This window comes from Xyrauchen texanus, chromosome 49 (genome assembly GCF_025860055.1).
Source record: "Xyrauchen texanus isolate HMW12.3.18 chromosome 49, RBS_HiC_50CHRs, whole genome shotgun sequence".
In the NCBI taxonomy this organism is placed as follows: domain Eukaryota; kingdom Metazoa; phylum Chordata; class Actinopteri; order Cypriniformes; family Catostomidae; genus Xyrauchen; species Xyrauchen texanus.
Genome location: NC_068324.1, coordinates 25833463 through 25852230, shown reverse-complemented (window position 1 = coordinate 25852230; position 18768 = coordinate 25833463). Strand labels below are relative to the sequence as shown.

General features: G+C 49.7%; 1 protein-coding gene and 1 non-coding gene across 3 annotated transcripts in view; both read left to right on the top strand.

The window, feature by feature from the left end:
- The window catches only part of LOC127640069 (uncharacterized), a 220216-nt gene that overhangs the window by 124836 nt on the left and 76612 nt on the right, over nt 1-18768 (top strand). The window lies entirely within an intron of this gene.
- On the top strand, nt 17187-17268 carry trnas-gcu (transfer RNA serine (anticodon GCU)). Its single transcript has one exon. It is a non-coding gene; the product is annotated as a tRNA-Ser (tRNA).

The window sequence follows — 18768 nt, the reverse complement described above, 5'->3', positions numbered from 1 at the left end:
GACCCAGGAGAGAGCATGTGAGGTTACTAAAAGTGTTGATGCTGCAAAAACCACAAAGAGCACCCAGCTGCAACAAAATAATGAGGCTATGGACCTTGAAACACAGCTGAAGATAAAGAGTAAAAACAACCAGTGGTCAAAGTAATAAAAAAGACTAAAGCCAGGTTTCTACCAGTAAAAATATATCAAAAGGCTCTGTGAGATAATGGTGGTGAATAGTAATCCATTGGTTACAAAAATAACGAAGGGGCATAGAAATGAGGTAATGCCAGATAACAAACTGTATAGAAGACGGACAGCTGACCTTTCTCAAGTTTGTTGGTGACACAATAAACTTTAACTTTGGCATCTGGAACCCTGGACTCTGAGAGTTTTCTTGCATCTTAGAGAGATTCTTCAAAGATTTTCCACGACAATTTCTCCTTCCCTGCATAGCAGTGCAGCTTGCCCCTGGGCGCTTCGACAGCGCAGTTAAAAGAGTTATTTCTCTAAAAGAGTTATTTTCTGTAAAAGACCTTGGTTGCTAGTGGTTTAGTAGAAAATTCCCTCTCCAGTGACTCCAGAAAATCGATCCATTTCTCTACTTCCCCAACTGTTGTAACCACATCAGTAAATTTCACCCTTCATGGCAGTGATCGATCGCCGTATCACAGCAAGATCCTCCATGTCAGCAACAACCTTCTTCAGCATTGCGGACAATGTTCAGCATCTCTCGCTGCATTTCCCGCATATCTGACCAAATCGTCTTCTTGCGCATGTAAGTGGAGATGTTTTAATGTCTCCAGAACCCTAGTATTTTGAATTCTTTGATAAATTGTCCTCCTAGAGTAGTTATGAAACAGAGTGTATCGAATTTCATCTAGTATTAAAACTATAAATTGTGCAGAGCTCGCCGTTTACACGTCCGATCAGACAGAGTGGTTGTAATCCACCTATGTCCCGAGAACGCCGCCACCTGGTGGGGTCGCCCTGTGCTCCCCTACCAGGCCTGTAGGATGACGTCTTCAAAGACCTCCAAAGCCTACAGCGCCACTGGACAGGCCGCTTCCGCCTTGCATGCCATGGCCCTCCTGAAAGTCCACAAGGCCAAGGCACTTAAAGATCTGCACTTGGGTACTCCTGATCCCGACGTGCTGCAGGAACTGTGCTCAGAGACTGACCTCGCCTTCAGGGCCACGATGGTCACTCGGGCAGGCAATGGCCACTCTCGTGTTTCAGGAACGTCATCTGTGGCTGAACATGGTCAGGATGCGTGAAGTGGACAAAACATGCTTCCTCGACGCACCTGTCACCCAGTTCGGCCTTTTCACCAAGGACTTCGCCCAGCAGTTCTCAGCGGTAAAGAAGCAGACGGAGGCCATATCTCACATCATGCCCCGCCGCAAAGCTGCCAGCATGGGCCACGCTTTGTCTGCTGCGGCTTCCAAAAAACACTCAGCTCCGCCTCAACCGGTCCCAGCTCTCAGCCCCTGCATCGAGCGCCCCGCAGGAAGTGCACGCCCCTGTCTCACGAACCCCTTCAAGGACCCGGAAGGCTCCTAAGCTTTCCTGAGACGGATGACCCAGGGACGAAGACATTTGCTCCGGTAAGCAGACCACACCATCCCCCAGTGGAGGGCCGGGAGGAGAATCCTCAGTTAAGCTTATTTACTTTGCCACACCCCCTTCGGGCTGCAGTACCCACATTCTCAATAAAAGAGCAATTCCCTTTGTCTATGGGTCACCTGGCCCGCGAATGCTGTTCTCACGGCACTCTGCCGCAACACCTCAACAGTCCCGGCACATTGGACGCAGACCTCTCACCTCCAGCCCCACGACAGGTTTCTACAGCCCTTACTTCATCATGCCCAAGAAAGGCAGCGGCTTACGACCGATCTTGGACTTGTGAATTTTCAACTGGGCCTTGCACAAAATCCCGTTCAAAATAATCACGCAAAGACACATTCTAACTTACGTCCGGCATCTAGATTGGTTTGCAGTGGTAGACCTGAAGAACGCGTACTTCCACTTCTTAATATTTCTTCGACATCGACCCTTTCTACGGTTCACGTTCGATGGCCAGGTGTATCAGATACGGTCCTCCCCTTCGGCATGTCCCTGTCCCCTCGCATCTTCGTGAAGGTCACAGAGGCTGCCAGCTTCGGGAAGCAGGCGTCCGTATTCTCAACTACCTCGATGACTGGCTCATCCTGGCCCACTCCTGAGAGTTACTATACACCCACAGGGACCAGGTGCTCAGGCACCTCAGCCGTTTAGGGCTTCAGGTCAACTGGAAAAAGAGCAAGCTCACCACGGTTCAGAGCATCTCTTTTCTCAGCTTAGAGTTAGACTTAGTCTCAATGTTAGCGCGCCTCACTACGAGCGTGCGCAGTCAGTGCTGAAATGCCTCACCGCCTTCAGGCCAGGCACGACGGTCCCCTTAAAATATTTCCAGAGGCTCCTGGGGCATATGGCGTCCTCCGCGGCGGTCGTGCCGCTGGGGTTGATGCATATGAGACCGCTTCAGCACTGGCTCCAGACTTGAGTCCCGAGATGAGCATGGCGCCGTGGCACACACCGTGTGTTCATCACCCCAGCCTGCCGCCAAACTTTCAAACCCTGGACAGATGGAAGTCCCCTTGCAGCAGGTGTCCCGACACATCCTGTTCACCACAGACGCCTCCAAATTGGTTGGGGTGCTGTGTGCAATGGGCACGCAGAGTTGTTGGCTGTACTTCTTGCCCTGCGGAGGTTTCTCCCACTAATTCAGGGCAAACACATCTTGATCTGATCAGACATCACCACCACGGTAGCGTACATAAATCGGCAAGTCGGCGTACGCTCCCGTCACATGTCACAACTCGCCCGTCATCTCCTCCTTTGGAGCCAGCAGCAACTCAAGTCGCTGCGTGCCACTCACATCCGGGCAACCTCAACATGATATCGGACGCGCTATCACGACAACGCTTGCCCAGTGGAGAGTGGAGGCTTCACCCCAATAGGTCCAGCTGATTTGGGAACGGTTCGGCAAGGCCCAGGTAGACCTGTTTGCCAGCTGGGCAGTGGGAGACCTCCCACTGCCCGCTCTGGTATGCCCGAACAGAGGCTCCCCTCGAGGCAGACATGCTGGCACACAGCTGGCCTGCGGGGATGCGCAAGTACGTATTTTCCCCAGTGAGCCTGCTTGAACATGTGCTGTGCAAGGTCAGGGAGGACGGGGAACAAGTCTCCCTACTGGCCCACTCAGACTTTGTTCTCAGATCTCGTACTCCTCGCGACAGCCCCTGCCTGGCAAATCCCCCTGAGGAAGGACCTTCTTTCTCAGGAATGGGGCATGCTCTGGCATCTGCACCCAGACCTCTGGAACCTCCACGTCTTACCCCTGGACAGGATGCAGAAGATCTAGCTGATCTACCACCTGCTGTCATAGACATGCAAATTGGTGTTCTTCCTGGGCTGAAGACCCACAGAGGTGCGCAGTTAGGTCAGTGCTTTCATTCCTGCAGGAGAGGTTGGAGGGGAAGCTGTCCCCCTCCACCTTGAAGGCTATCGTGGCCCACCACGACACAGTAGACAGCAAGTCTTTGGGTAAGCACAACTTAATTATCAGGTTCCTAAGAGGCACCCGGAGGTTAAATCCCTCCTGGCCAAGCCTGTTCCCCTCCTGGGATCTCTCAGTGGTCCTCTCGGGCCTTCAGAGACACCCCTTCAAGCCGCTAGAATCAGTCGGACTCAGGGCCCTCTCCTTGAAGACGGCCCTCCTGATCGCACTTGCCTCCATCAAAAGGGTCGGGGACCTGCAAGCATTCTCTGTCAGCAACACCTACCTGGAGTTCGGTCCGGCAGACACTCACGTGATCCTAAGACCGCGACAGGGCTACGTGCCCAAGGTTACTACCACTCCCTTCAGGGACCAGGTAGTGAACCTGCAAGCGCTGCCCCGGGAGGAGGCAGGCCCTGTCCCTTCGTTGCTGTGTCCGGTACGTGCTTTGCGTATCTACTTGGACCACACGCAGAGCTTTAGACATTCTGAGCAGCACTTTGACGGCTTTGGTGAACAGCGGAAAGGGAATGCTGTCTACAAACAGAGGCTTTCCGACTGGGTAGTGGATGCCATTACGTTGGCCTATCACACCCAAGCCGTGCCCCCCCCTTGCGGGTCTGAGCACACTCAACAAGAAGTGTTGATAACTTCCCTAGCAGACATATGCAGAGCAGCAGGTTGGGCAACACCCAATACCTTTGCGAGATTTTACAATCTCAGGGTTGAGTCGGTTTCGTCCCGTGTTTTCTCAGGTCCGAGATGGTAGAACTCGGTACACGCTGACAAACGGACCGGGTGGACAGTTTGCACCTAGCGCCCTTTCCCTCTGCTGAGGTAATACCGTGTGCCTTTACCCCAGGAGATCCCACGAACACGGCTCCCTGGATGACTCCTCCCTAGCCCTCTGGTCCGCAAATTCAGTGGAGGAATTCACCGACCAAGACCAATGCGGGTACTCAATTTACCCTGTACTGGAATAGGTGCTTCACAGGATGGGCTCCCACGTGGACTTTTCCATCTGTGTGTATTTTCTGTGGTACGGTCCCCTTGCGAGCTGACCCGCGTCTCCCTTGGGCAGTCCTCACGGACCCCCAGTCGCCGTGTTTGTAGCAACTCCTCCCTCCCAATGAGGTAGGATCACCATTCTCCACATGTGACCTAAAAGCCCATGTAATGTATTTCACCACTCTTGTGGCAGGTGTGGTCTCTGCAGGGTCTTTCCCCCCCCCGAAAGAATAGGAAAACTGGGAAAGATCGCCTTCCCAGTTGCATATGACAGTGCATTTAGCAGCCACTTTAACTCTATGCGAGAAACAGAGAGAGAGAAAAGGCGTGGCTGGCACGGTCTGCTCCCATGCTTGGCACGTCGCCTTGTTCCCCCCTGTCGGGGGTAAGGAACCAGAATGCTTTGACATCTTTGTGGGGCGTTGGAGAAGGGTACGTGCAGTCTGAAGCAGTTGAAGATGAAGGGTCTCTTGTGAAAAAATATGCAGATTATATGTACACATATAGATTTTCACCTAGGGGTGTACTCACTTTTTTTGCCAGCAGTTTAGACATTAATGGCTGTGTGTTGAGTTATTTTGAAGGGACAGCAAATTGACACTGTTATACAAGCTGTACATTCACTACTTTACATTGTAGCAAAGTGTAATTTCTTCAATGTCACATGAAAAGATATAATCAAATGTTTACAAAAATGTGAGGGGTGTACTCACTTTTGTGAGATACTGTACATATCTTGATGTTACCAGATCCAGCCCCCTCCCACTGCTATGGGTCGCTGAATGATGGCGACTAACTGCAGCCTGTGCCAACCAGACAGTGAGAGGAGCTTCAATCAACACTGTCTGCATCACCTCAGTTTACTATGATATGCTTTACAGAAGATGAATTTTTGCCAACTCTAACCAAAAGACATGGTTTCCTCCACTGGTTACTGCCTTAATCTTGGACATAGGATCAGAGGTGGTGTTTGTGTATGGCAGAATATGGCAGTTGCCATACTCTAGCATGCAGATAAAACAGGAAAATACAGTATATGCCTCATCAAGATTCATCACTTCAGTCAGTGTCGGCCTTGTTTCCCAAAAGCATTATAAGGCCAATTATATAAATAGAAACTAAAGTACAAATCTACTTAGAATTATGGGCTGTTTCACAAAGGCATCGTAATTTAAGTACTTGAAAATGGTCCTAGATCTAGTGTTCTGGAATAAGGACATATCTGACTTATGCAGACACCTGCAGAACAATTGTGAAATTACACCTCATACAATTTAATACAGTTAATGTCTTCCACTTTATGCAGATGTATTCAATGTGACCATGATAATTACATTTATTTATTCAATTTATATTTTAATAGAATATAACCTAATTATAAAGGTCTATTTATATAAATGAACCTATACATAGGCCTATTGTGTTATCTAATATATAATAATATATAGTTTAAATGAATGAAAAGAAGAAGAAAAAAATTATGTTTGATCAAATAATTCAATTACATAAATCATTACATTACTGACACATATTTGTGTGCAGGACCAAAGATTATCCAAGGGATTTTTGCCATACCCTAACTTTTTGTGAAATGCCGCTGCTGCTTTGGATGGAATTCTTCAATGAAATTAACTGCCTCAAGCCTTGGACTGCTAGCTTTGTGGAGTATAACACTACATGCCTGAACCTCGGTGTTAGGATGGACTTCACCGAAATCTTGTCGAAGATACTAGAAAAGGAGGTGTCCTCATATCTATGTTCATTTCTACAGAGAAATGGTATATATGAACAATTTCAGTCAGTAATTATGCCACATCACAGTACAGAAACTGCACTTATCAGAGTTACAAATCACTCGCTCTTATCATCTGATCGTGGCTGCATTCAACACCATAGACCACGATATTATCTTGAATTGGCTGGAGAATTATGTTGGCATTAGTGGTCTTGCATTAGCATGGTTTAGGTCCTATTTATTAGAACACTACCACTTTGTATGTGTAAATAAGTAATTGTCAATTCAATCAACCAATCAACATTTATTTATAAAGCACATTTAAACACAACATAAGTGGTTCCAAAGTGCTGTACAATAGAGAAAATGAAACAACAATATAGAGGAAAGAAAATATAAATAGTAAAAACAATAAAACAGTATATACATAAAATTCACAATTAATTAACATCCAATATTTAAACATTCTCAAAAGCTAAAGAATAAAAATATCAAATCAAACAAAAGTTAAGTATGGAGTGCCACAGGGATCAGTTTTAGGGCTTCTGCTTTTCTCCTTATATATGTGTCACGATTCCCCGTTGTCTGCTCAGTGTTTCTCCCCTGTCACCTGTCCCGAACTACACTTCCCATAATCCCCTGCCCTCATCACTGCCAGTGTCATTGTTTCCACCTGTGTTTAATTTATTATCATCCCTGTGTATTTAAGCACTGTTGTTTGTTCATTCGTTGTCGGTTGTTGTATGTTATGGTTGTCCTTGATTGTGTTCCTGCCCGTGCCCTCCGTGGATATTTTCATGTTTATACTTTGTTTTCCCCTCGTGGATGTTTTGTTTGTTCCCTGTGTTGTTCAGTTATTTTGAGTTACCCTGTTCACCATTTTGTTCCTTCACTAAAGAACTGAATTTGGATCCTCACTCCTCGTCTGCCCTCGTCTGATTCATAACAATATGCTTCCCCTAAGGAGATATCAGGAATCGTGGAATAATTTATACTGTTATGCTGACGATACCCAACTTTTTCTTCTAAACCAGACAAAATTACATCAATGTACATCAATGAAATAAAATATTGAATGGCCAGAAATTTCCTTCTACCGTAATTTCCGGACTATTGAGCGCACCCGAATATAAGCCGCACCGACTGATTTTTAAATAAAATATTATTTTGAACATAAATAAGCCGCATCTGTCTATAAGCCGCAGGTGCCTACCGGTACATTGAAACAAATGAACTTTACTCAGGCTTTAACGAAACACGGCTTGTAACAAAAATAAATAGGCTTTAACGAAACAAGGTGTGGCAACGGGGGTCAAGCGCCCGTCCGGGAGAGAAAAGCGGTAAGGGCGCTTACACCTGAGCTAAACTATGTGTAACACCGGTGTCTAATTTCAGTAAGCATGGGGAGAGCGTCATAAAAAGGCAGCAGCCACAGAGCTGAGAGAGTGACACACGTCAGTCTAGTGTTGGCGCATAGAGGAATTGAGAAACTTTAAAATTGATTGTAAACATTGCTGTGGCCATTAAAAGCCTTACCTGGAACGTCAAGTGCCCTGCTGAAAACTGTCACACTGGTGCCCGTGTGACAGTTTTCCCAAGAAGGACACGTGAAGCAGGGCACTTGAAATTAGACACCGGTGTTAGACATAATTTAGTGCATGTGTAAGCGCCCTTACAGCTTTTCTCTCCCGGACGGGCGCTTGACCATGCCCCCGCTGCCACACACGGCTTGTAATAAAACATTTGCAGTAAATAGTAGCCTACCAAGGAAGTCATTGGTCACTATCTTCCTCGTCCTGTGCACTGAAACCACTGAAGTCATCTCCTTCAGTGTCGGAGTTGAATAGCCTCAGATTTAGTTGTATTTTTGCACTGAGTCAATTCCTCACGCTGCTGTTTCCAACGTCTTATCATTGACTCATTAAGACCAAGCTCCCGTGCAACAGCCAGATCAATCGCCTTCAACTTGAAAGCAGCATCATATGCGTTTCTCCATGTCTTTGCCATGGTGAGGGTGACAAAATTACAACCGTAATCAGAATGATGGGAAGTTTGAGTGCGCTCGATTTAATCTAAACAGTATACAAAAAAAGTTGTTTTGACCTTAACCCGTTCGGCAATTTCATTGGTCTAATGAAAGCTTCACGCCGCCAAAAAACTGAGCACGTCACAGAATGTTTTTTTTAATATATATATATATATATAAAACATTTGAAAGCGGGAAAAATCCATATATTAGCCGCGTCATTGTATTAGCCGCGAAGTTCAAAGCGTGGGAAAAAAGTTGCGGCTTATAGTCCGGAAATTACGGTACTCAAATCCAAAAAAACAGAGGTACTAATTATTGGACCAAAAACCTAAACATAAGCAGCTAAAATATAATTTGACTCTCAATGGATGTACTGTTGCATTGACTTCTACAGCGAAGAACTTAGATGTTATATTTGATATCAATCTGTCCTTTGAAAATCACATTTCCAGTGTTTGAAGAACAGCATTCTTCCACCTCAGAAATATAGCTAAGTTACGACACATGCTCTCAATTGCTGATGATGATAAACAAATTAATGCGTTCATGACCTCAAGAGTAGATTATTGTAATACATTACTGTGAGGTTGAACTGCAAGTTCCCCTTCTGTCGCTCTCTCCACGTTGTGTCGGAGAAGCGACACTAGGGGTCTCTCTTGAGCGCCGATATTCACCTCTGAATATCCTATTAAAAAGGGCCAATGAGAGTTGGCAATCAGTATTTGCATACCCCGCCCCCGCATACGGGTATTTAAGCGGGGCAAATACGGAAGTTTAGTCAGAAAATTTCTTCGGAGCCGATGGTCTGTTTGCAGTCTGCTGCGAGAATACACACCCTGAACGTTCCTGTATCTCTGACGATCTGCTTGCTGTTGGATCTGACGGCGCACAACAGCGGCTTTCTCTATAATTTGCATGGCGTGCATTGTTGCCTCTCCGCTTCAGACGGCCACAGGCGCTGTCTCGTGTGTTTGGGCCGTGATCACACCGAGGCGCCGTTTGTGGATGGTTCATGTTCTCACTGCGACAACATGACCATGACCACGTTGCGGTCGCGGCTTGCTTTCAACAGAAGGCAAGCCACCCCAGCTGCACCCCGCATTGCTCCTTCTTCCCACGGGATTGAGGATGATGCGGTTGGCGCTGGGGGCGATTTGGGGGCGGCAGCGGGTGCAGTTTCGCCGGGTAGCACCCCGCGAACCTCCCATTCCCCGACACGCTCGCTGGTCCCCGTCCATGCTCGCGGCGATAGTGGCTTGCCTCACGGCCTGGCCGTCTATCCTCCCGAGTCCGAAGCGGATGAGCTCGCCGCTGCATCAGAGAGTGCGGTGTCTGACGCCGAGGACTCCCCTGGACTGCCGCCTTCGGGCCAGCAGGCCCAGGCTGAGGCCGACGCTCAGATGTCCGCCATGCTTGCCCAGGCCGCCGTGAGCGTGGGGTTGGATTGGAACCCTCCATCCTCCCCACAGCCTTCACGGTTGGATGATTGGTTCCTGGGGGCAGCGCGCTGTTCGCGGCCTCGCATCCCCCCGGTCCCGTTTTTCCCGGAGGTGCACGATGAGCCCCGCTCTCCGCTCGTCTAGGTGCCACCCGCTCCACTCTCTCCACCCTCGACGGCGGAGAGCGCCACGGATAGTAGAAGCAGACGGAGGCCATCTCCCACATCATGCCCCGCCGCAGACCCGCCGCTACGGGCCCTGCCCCGTCTGCCCGCTGAGGGCATCCCCCTGCAAAGAAACCAGCTCCTGCTCCGCCTCAACCCGGGCCCAGCTCTCAGCCCCAGCGTCGAGTATTCCGCATGCGGCGCACGCCCCCTGTCTCACGAACCCCCTCTAGGACCCGGAAGGCTCCCAAGCGTTCCTGAGACAGCCGACCCAGAGCCGAAGATGTTAGCTCCGGAGGTGGTAAGACCGCTCCGTCCCCCGGTGGAGGGCCGGGAGGAGAATCCTTTGTTTTTTCTTTTGCCACACCCCCTGACGGGGGCTGCGGTACCCACATTCTCAATAAAAAAGCTATTTCCTTTGCCTCTGGGTCACCTGGCCCGCAAATGCCGTTCTCACGGCAATCTGCTTTCAGATCACGACAGTCCCGGTACACCGGACGCGGCGATCCCGCCTTCCGCTTGCCCTCGACTGCCCCCCGGCTGGCCGGTTCAGACGAGTCCAGAAAGGAAGCAAGGTAAGTGCTTTGAGTTTATTCTCAGCACCTCAGCCTTAGGCCGCAACAAAGCCGCCCGACGCTGCATTACCTGTTTCGCCCGCTGTGAGGCCCCGCCGGGTACGTCCAAAATACTCGTCCCTTTGGTGCCCCTAGCGCAGAGCTGGGAAGCGTGGCTTTCGCTTACCAATGCATCATGCTGGCTGCACCGACCATTCGACTTCGGTTACGCAATTCAGTTTGCCCGGCTCCCGGCCCCCTTCAGGGGCGTACGCTTTTCCGCAGTACACGGCGAGCATGCCAGTTCCCTGTGCACGGAAATCGCGACCCTCTTAGCCAAGGGCGCGGTAGAGCCCGTCCCTCCAACCGAAATGAGGAAGGGTTTCTACAGCCCTTACTTCATTGTACCCAAGAAAGGCGGTGGCTTACGACCAATCCTGGACCTGCGAGTTTTCAATCGGGCCTTGTTAAAACTCCCGTTCAAAATGCTCACGCAGAGAAATATTCTGGCTGGCGTTCAGCATCTAGATTGGTTCGCAGACCTGAAGGACGCGTACTTCCACGTCTCAATTCTGCCACGACACCGACCCTTCTTATGGTTCGCGTTCGATGGCCAGGCGTTTCAGTACAAAGTCCTCCCCTTCGGCCTGTCTCTGTCCCCTCGCATCTTCACGAAGGTCGCAGAGGCGGCCCTTGCCCCGCTACGAGTAGCCAGCATCCGCATACTCAACTACCTTGACGACTGGCTCATCCTAGCACACTCTTGAGAGTTACTATGCACACACAGAGGCCAGGTGCTCCGGCACCTCAGCCACTTGGGGCTTCAGGTCAACTGGGAAAAGAGCAAGCTCACTCCGGTTCAGAGCATCTCTTTTCTCGGGCTCGAGTTAGACTCAGTCTCAATGACAGCACGTCTCACGAGCGAGCGTGCTCAGTCGGTGCTGGACTGCCTCGCTTCATTCAAGCCAGGCACAGTGGTCCCTTTAAAACTTTTCCAGAGGCTCCTGGGGCATATGGCATCCTCCGCGGCGGTCGTGCCGCTGGGGTTGATGCATATGAGACCACTCCAGCACTGGCTCCAGACTCGAGTCCCGAGACAAGCATGGCACCACGGCACGCATCGGGTAAGAATCACCCCCGCCTGCCTCAAAATACTCCGACCCTGGACAGACCTCTGCTTTTTACGGGCAGGAGTGCCCCTGCAGCAGGTGTGCCGACGCGTTCTGGTCACAACCGACGCCTCCCGGTCCGGGTGGGGTGCCGTGTGCAGAATCCCTCGTTGGAAAGGGGCCCCGCTGTGTTGGCACATCAACTGCCTGGAGTTGCTGACCGTCCTTCTTGCTCTCAGGAAGTTACTCCCGTTAGTTCGGGACAAACATGTCCTCGTGAGATCGGACAGCACTGCGGTGGTGGCGTACATAAATCGCCAAGGTGGCATATGCTCCCACCAAATGTCACAACTCGCCCGCAGTCTCCTCCTATGGAGCCAGCAGCGACTCAGGTCGTTGCGTGCCACTCACATCCCCGGCAAGCTCAACGTCGTAGCGGACGCGCTATCACGACAACGCCTGCCCGGAGGGGAGTGGAGGCTTCACCCCCAGTCGGTCCAGCTGATTTGGGAACGGTTTGGCAAGGCCCAGGTAGACCTGTTTGCCGCCCAGGAAACCTCCCACTGCCCGCTCTGGTACGCCCTAACAGAGGCTCCCCTCGGGACAGAGCAGCTGGCACACAGCTGGCCCTCGGGGCTCGCGCAAGCACGCATTTCCCCAGTGAGCCTTCTTGCACCGGTGCTGTACAAGGTCAGGGAGGACGAGGAGCAAGTCACGTTGGTGGCCCCCTACTGGCCCACTCGGACTTGGTTCTCGGAACTCAGGCTCCTCGCGACAGCTCCTCCCTGGCGAATTCCTCTGAGAAAGGACCTCCTCTCTCAGGGACGGAGAGAGGAGGTCCCTGAGAGAGGAATTCCAGACCTCTGGAACCTCCACGTCTGGTCCCTAGACGGGATGCGGAAGAGCTAGCCGGCTTACCAGCGACCGTTGTGAATACAATCAACCAAGCCAGAGCCCCCTCTACCAGGCACCTTTACGCCCTTAAGTGGCGCTTGTTCGCAGATTGGTGCTCTTTCCGAGCTGAAGACCCGCAGAGATGCGCGATTAGGTCAGTGCTTCTGTTCCTACAGGAGAGGCTGGACAGGAGGCTGTCCCCGTCCACCCTCAAGGTGTATGTTGCCGCTATTGCCGCCCACCACGATCCTGTAGACGGCAAATCTCTGGGTAAGCACGACCTGATCCTCAGGTTCCTGAGAAGCACCGGAGGTTGAATCCCTCCTGGCCAGGCCTAGTTCCCTCCTGGGATCTCTCGGTAGTCTTGGCAGGACTCCAGAGACCTCCCTTAGAGCCGCTTGAATCAGTTGGACACAGGGCCCTCTCCCTTAAGACGGCCCTGCTGATCGCGCTCGCCATATTGTAATCCAAGATGGCGGCGCGGTAGCACGCAGCGGCCACTCCAGATCGACAATGGTGCTATTTTTGTTTAAAAAGCCAGACTTTTGCAGCACATGGACATCGGAGCAACCGGTGTTCGTGTCTACCATTGCCAGACACTACTAAAATATAAGACTCATGCAAAAACCAACCTGCATGATGACCTGCAGGAGGCGCTACGCGTACTCTGCTTGCTGCGGAGACCAGGCCTCCAGGCCTCTGCATCGCCTGATGGCGGTGGCCGGGGGAGAGGACGTCGTAAGCAGTGTGCGAGAAAGCGGAAGCGCGGCAAGAGGGCGGGGGTCCATGCTAGGCTAAAAACAAACCCTAGCCGGCCGGCTCTCCCGTCTATCCTGCTCTCAAATGTTTGCTCCCTGGACAATAAACTGGACTATATCTGACTCCAGCAGGCTACGCAGCGTGAGTTTAGAGATTGCTGCGTCTTTGTTTTCACGGAGACGTGGCTCAGCGACAGAGTTCCGGATGCCGCCATTCAGCTAGACGGGCTCACCTCGTTTCGTGCCGACAGAAATACAGCTCTCTGCGGTAAGACTCGCGGTGGTGGCTTGTGTGTTTACATCAACACGGAATGGTGCAAGAACTCTATGCTAGTCTCTAGTTACTGCTCATCGCTGTTGGAGCTTGTGACTGTTAGATGCAGACCTTTTTATCTACCATGGGAATTCACCACTGTTTACATAACCGGAGTTTACATTCCCCCCAGCGCTAACGCTAAGGAAGTGCTCTGTGAACTGTATGGGGCTATGAGCGAACTGCAGAACGCTCACCCCGACGGACTGTTTATTGTCGCCGGAGATTTCAACCATGCGAATCTCAAGACAGTGCTCCCTAAATTCCATTAGTATGTGGACTTTGCAACGAGAGGCTGAGCAGCTTGATCTTGTTTACACAAACATCCCAGGCGCGTACCGGGCGGAGCCCCGCCCCCACCTCGGCTACTCAGACCACATCTCTGTTATGTTAATTCTAGCATACAGACCGCTCGTCAGATGCACAAAACCGCTTCAGAAGCAGGTGAAAACCTGGCCAGCAGGAGCCATCTCTGCACTTCAGGACTGTTTTGAGTTGCTGCAACATATGGCGATTCTACCAACTTGGAGGAATACACAGCATCAGTGACCAGCTACACAGCAAGTGCATTGATGATGTCACATTCTCCAAGACCATCACCACACGCTCCAACCAGAAGCCGTGGATGACTGCGGAGGTGCACACGCTGCTGAGGTCCCGAGACTCCGCATTCAAAGCAGGCGATAAAGCAGCCCTAAGAACAGCTAGGGCCAAACTGTCATGGGCAATCAGAGAGGCAAAGCGCACACACGCCCAGAGAATCCACAGTCACTTCCAGGACAGCGGTGACACGCGGCGCATGTGGCAAGGCATCCAGGCCATCACCAGCTACAGGACAACATCAGTTGCCTGTGACAAAGATGCCTCCCTTCCAGATGCGCTGAACGACTTCTACGCTCGGTTTGAAGTGCAGAACGACGTGGTGGCGAGGAAGACCACCCCTCCTCCCAACGACCAGGTGCTCTGTCTTACCACGGCAGATGTGAGGAAAACTCTACGTAGAGTCAACCCAAGGAAGGCTGCTGGACCAGACAACATTCCTGGCAGAGTGCTCAGAGGATGTGCAGACCAGCTAACAGATGTTCTTACCGACATCTTCAACATCTCTCTGAGCAGCGCCGTCGTTCCAACGTGCTTCAAGGCCACCACCACCATCCCCATGCCAAAGAATTCTTCAGTGTCCTGCCACAATGACTACCGTCCCGTCGCACTTACACCCATCATCATGAAGTGCTTCGAGAGGCTCGTCATGAGGCACATTAAGACCCAGCTGCCCCCCTCACTAGACCCACTACAGTTTGCGTATCATCCAAACCGTTCAACGGACGATGCCATCGCCACAACCCTCCATCTGGCCCTCACCCACCTAGACAATAAGGACTCATACGTTCGAATGCTGTTCATAGATTTCAGCTCAGCATTCAACACAATCATTCCCCAGCACCTGATTGGAAAGCTGAACCTGCTGGGCCTGGACACCTCCCTCTGCAACTGGATCCTGGACTTCCTGACTGGGAGACCTCAGTCAGTCCGGATTGGGAACAGCATCTCCACCACCACCACACTGAACACTGGGGACCCCCAGGGCTGTGTGCTCAGTCCATTGCTGTTCACTCTGCTGACTCACGACTGTGCAGCAATGCACAGCTCGAACCACATCGTCAAGTTCGCCGATGACACGACCGTGGTGGGTCTCATCAGCAAGAACGACGAGTCAGCATACAGAGAGGAGGTGCAACGGCTGACGAACTGGTGTAGAGCCAACAACCTGTCCCTGAATGTCGACAAAACAAAAGAGATGGTTGTTGACTTTAGGAGAGCACAAGGTGAACACGCTCCGCTGAACATCGACGGCTCCTCTGTGGAGATCGTCAAGAGCACCAAATTCCTTGGTGTTCACCTGGCGGAGAACCTTACCTGGTCCCTCAACACCAGCTCTATCACCAAGAAAGCCCAGCAGCGTCTCTACTTTCTTCGAAGGCTGAGGAAAGCACATCTCCCACCCCCCATCCTCATTACATTCTATAGTGGGACTATTGAGAGCATCCTGAGCAGCTGCATCACTGCCTGGTTTGGGACTTGCACCGTTTTGGACCGCAAAGCCCTGCAGAGGATAGTGAGTATAGCTGAGAAGATCATTGGGGTCTCTCTTCCCTCCATCAAAGACATTTACAAAAAACACTGTATCCGCAAAGCAACCAGCATTGTGGACGACCCCACACACCCCTCACATAAACTCTTTACCCTCCTGCCGTCTGGCAAGAGGTACCAAAGCATTCAGGCCCTCACGGCCAGACTGTGTAACAGCTTCTTCCCCCAAGCCATCAGACTCCTCAATACTCAGAGACTGGTTTGACACACACACACACGTGTCCTGAGTTGCACTTTAATTACAGTCACTTTATAACTGTCTGCTACCTCAATAACTGATAGTATGTTATGTTTATGTTTTTAGAAACTGTCATCTTTTTGCACTACTGAGTACTGGTCGGCGCTGCACTGAGTCTATTGTCCTGTTCATTGTCAGTAATTTGTTGTACTGTCCCGTACTTTGCACATGTTTGCACGTGCACTTTATATAGGTATATATAGGTATTTTATATAGGTATTTTATTTCGTTGTGTTGTCTCATGTGGTCCTGTGTTGGTCCTTTGTTGTTTTTATGTAGCACCATGGTCCTGGAGGAACGTTGTCTCGTTTTTCTGTGTACTGTACTAACTGTATATGGTTGAAACGACAATAAAAACCACTTGACTTGACTTGACTTGACTCTATCAAGAGGGTCGGGGACCTGCAAGCGTTCTCTGTCAGCGACACTTGACTGGAGTTCGATCCGGCAGATACATCTGTGATCCTAAGACCGTGACCGGGCTATGTGCCCAAGGTTCCTACCACACCGTTCCGAGATCAGGTAGTGAACCTGCAAGCGCTGCCCCGGGAGGAGGCAGACCCAGCCCTTTCATTGCTATGTCCAGTGCGCGCCCTGCGCATTTACCTGGATCGCACACAGAGCACCAGACGCTCTGAGCAGCTCTTTGTCTGCTTTGGGGGACGGCAGAAAGGGAATGCCGTCTCCAAACAGAGGCTCACCCACTGGTTTGTCGACGCCATCACACTGGCTTATCGCACCCAGGCCATGCCCCTACCCTTGCGGGTCCGAGCTCACTCAACAAGGGGTGTAGCGTCCTCGTGGGCACTGGCCAGGGGCACCTCCCTAGCAGACATCTGCAAAGCCGCGGCTTGGGCAACACCCAACACCTTCGTGAGGTTTTACAACCTCCGCGTTGAGTCGGTTGCGTCTCGTGTTTTGTCAGGTCTGAGCCCGTAGAACTCGGTAACACGTAGACCGCCCGGCCGGGTGGATCGCTTGCGCCCAGCGCCCTTTTCCTGACGTCAAGGTAAAGTAGTGCGCCTTCTTCCCAGGGTGCACCACTCCGAGTCGGGCCCCTGGTCGATTCCCCCCCAGCCCTCTGGGTCCGTGGTTCAGCGGAGGAACTCGCCGACCCAAGCCACTGCGGGTACCCTAATGGCTACCCTGTACTGTATAGGTGCTTCACAGGTTAGGGTTCCAACAGAGTTTATGCCTTAACTTCTGTCTATTAAGGAAAGTTATCTAACTACACTACAAAAGTGCAAGATAGCTTAAAAAAGCTTTCTTAATACGACGAGGTGGCCGAGTGGTTAAGGCGATGGACTGCTAATCCATTGTGCTCTGCGCGTGTGGGTTTGAATCCCATCCTCATTGATATGTTTACTTGCTGTTTATCAACCACATGTTAAAACGTGAATGTCAATATTTAAATCAAAGCAAATTCCAACAGAGTTTATGCCTTAACTTCTGTCTATTAAGGAAAGTCATCTAACTACACTACAAAAGCGCAAGATAGCTTAAAATAGCTTTCATAACACAACGTGGTGAAAAAAAGCTGTTTTTGCCACTTCTTAAAAACAAAAAATTGGCAGAGTGTTTAAACCCAAACTTTGCTAAGCCATTGGGTTATGCTTATGTGGGTTCGAAACAAAACCTTGTTGATGCACTACTTCAGTTTACTCCTTTAGTTTACTTGCTGTTTATCAACCACATGTTAAAACGTGAATGTCAATATTTAAATCAAAGCAAATTCCAACAGAGTTTATGCCTTAACTTCTGTCTATTAAGGAAAGTCATCTAACTACACTACAAAAGCGCAAGATAGCTTAAAAAAGCTTTCTTAATACGACGTGGTGAAAAAAGCTGTTTTTGCCACTTCTAAAAAACAAAAAATTGGCAGAGTGTTTAAACCCAAACTTTGCTAATCCGTTGGATTATGCTTATGTGGGTTCGAAACAAAACCTTGTTGATGCACTACTTCAGTTTACTCCTTTAGTTTACTTGCTGTTTATCAACCACATGTTAAAACGTGAATGTCAATATTTAAATCAAAGCAAATTCCAACAGAGTTTATGCCTTAACTTCTGTCTATTAAGGAAAGTTATCTAACTACACTACAAAAGAGCAAGATAGCTTAAAATAGCTTTCTTAACACAACGTGGTGAAAAAAAGCTGTTTTTGCCACTTTTTAAAAACTAAGAAGTTTTAAACCCAAACTTTGCTAATCCGTTGGGTTATGCTTATGTGGGTTCGAAACAAAACCTTATTGATGCACTACTTCAGTTTACTCCTTTAGTTTACTTGCTGTTTATCAACCACATGTTAAAAAGTGAATGTCAATATTTAAATCAAAGCAAATTCCAACCGAGTTTATGCCTTAACTTCTGTCTATTAAGGAAAGTTATCTAACTACACTACAAAAGCGCAAGATAGCTTAAAAAAGCTTTCTTAACACGACGTGGTGAAAAAAAGCTGTTTTTGCCACTTCTTAAAAACTAAGAAGTGGCAGAGTGTTTAAACCGAAACTTTGTTAATCCGTTGGGTTATGCTTATGTGGGTTCGAAACAAAACCTTGTTGATGCACTACTTCAGTTTACTCCTTTAGTTTACTTGCTGTTTATCAACCACATGTTAAAAAGTGAATGTCAATATTTAAATCAAAGCAAATTCCAACAGAGTTTATGCCTTAACTTCTGTCTATTACGGAAAGTTATCTAACTACACTACAAAAGCGCAAGATAGCTTAAAAAGATTTCTTAATACGACGTGGTGAAAAAAGCTGTTTTTGCCACTTCTAAAAAACAAAAATTGGCAGAGTGTTTAAACCCAAACTTTGCTAATCCGTTGGATTATGCTTATGTGGGTTCGAAACAA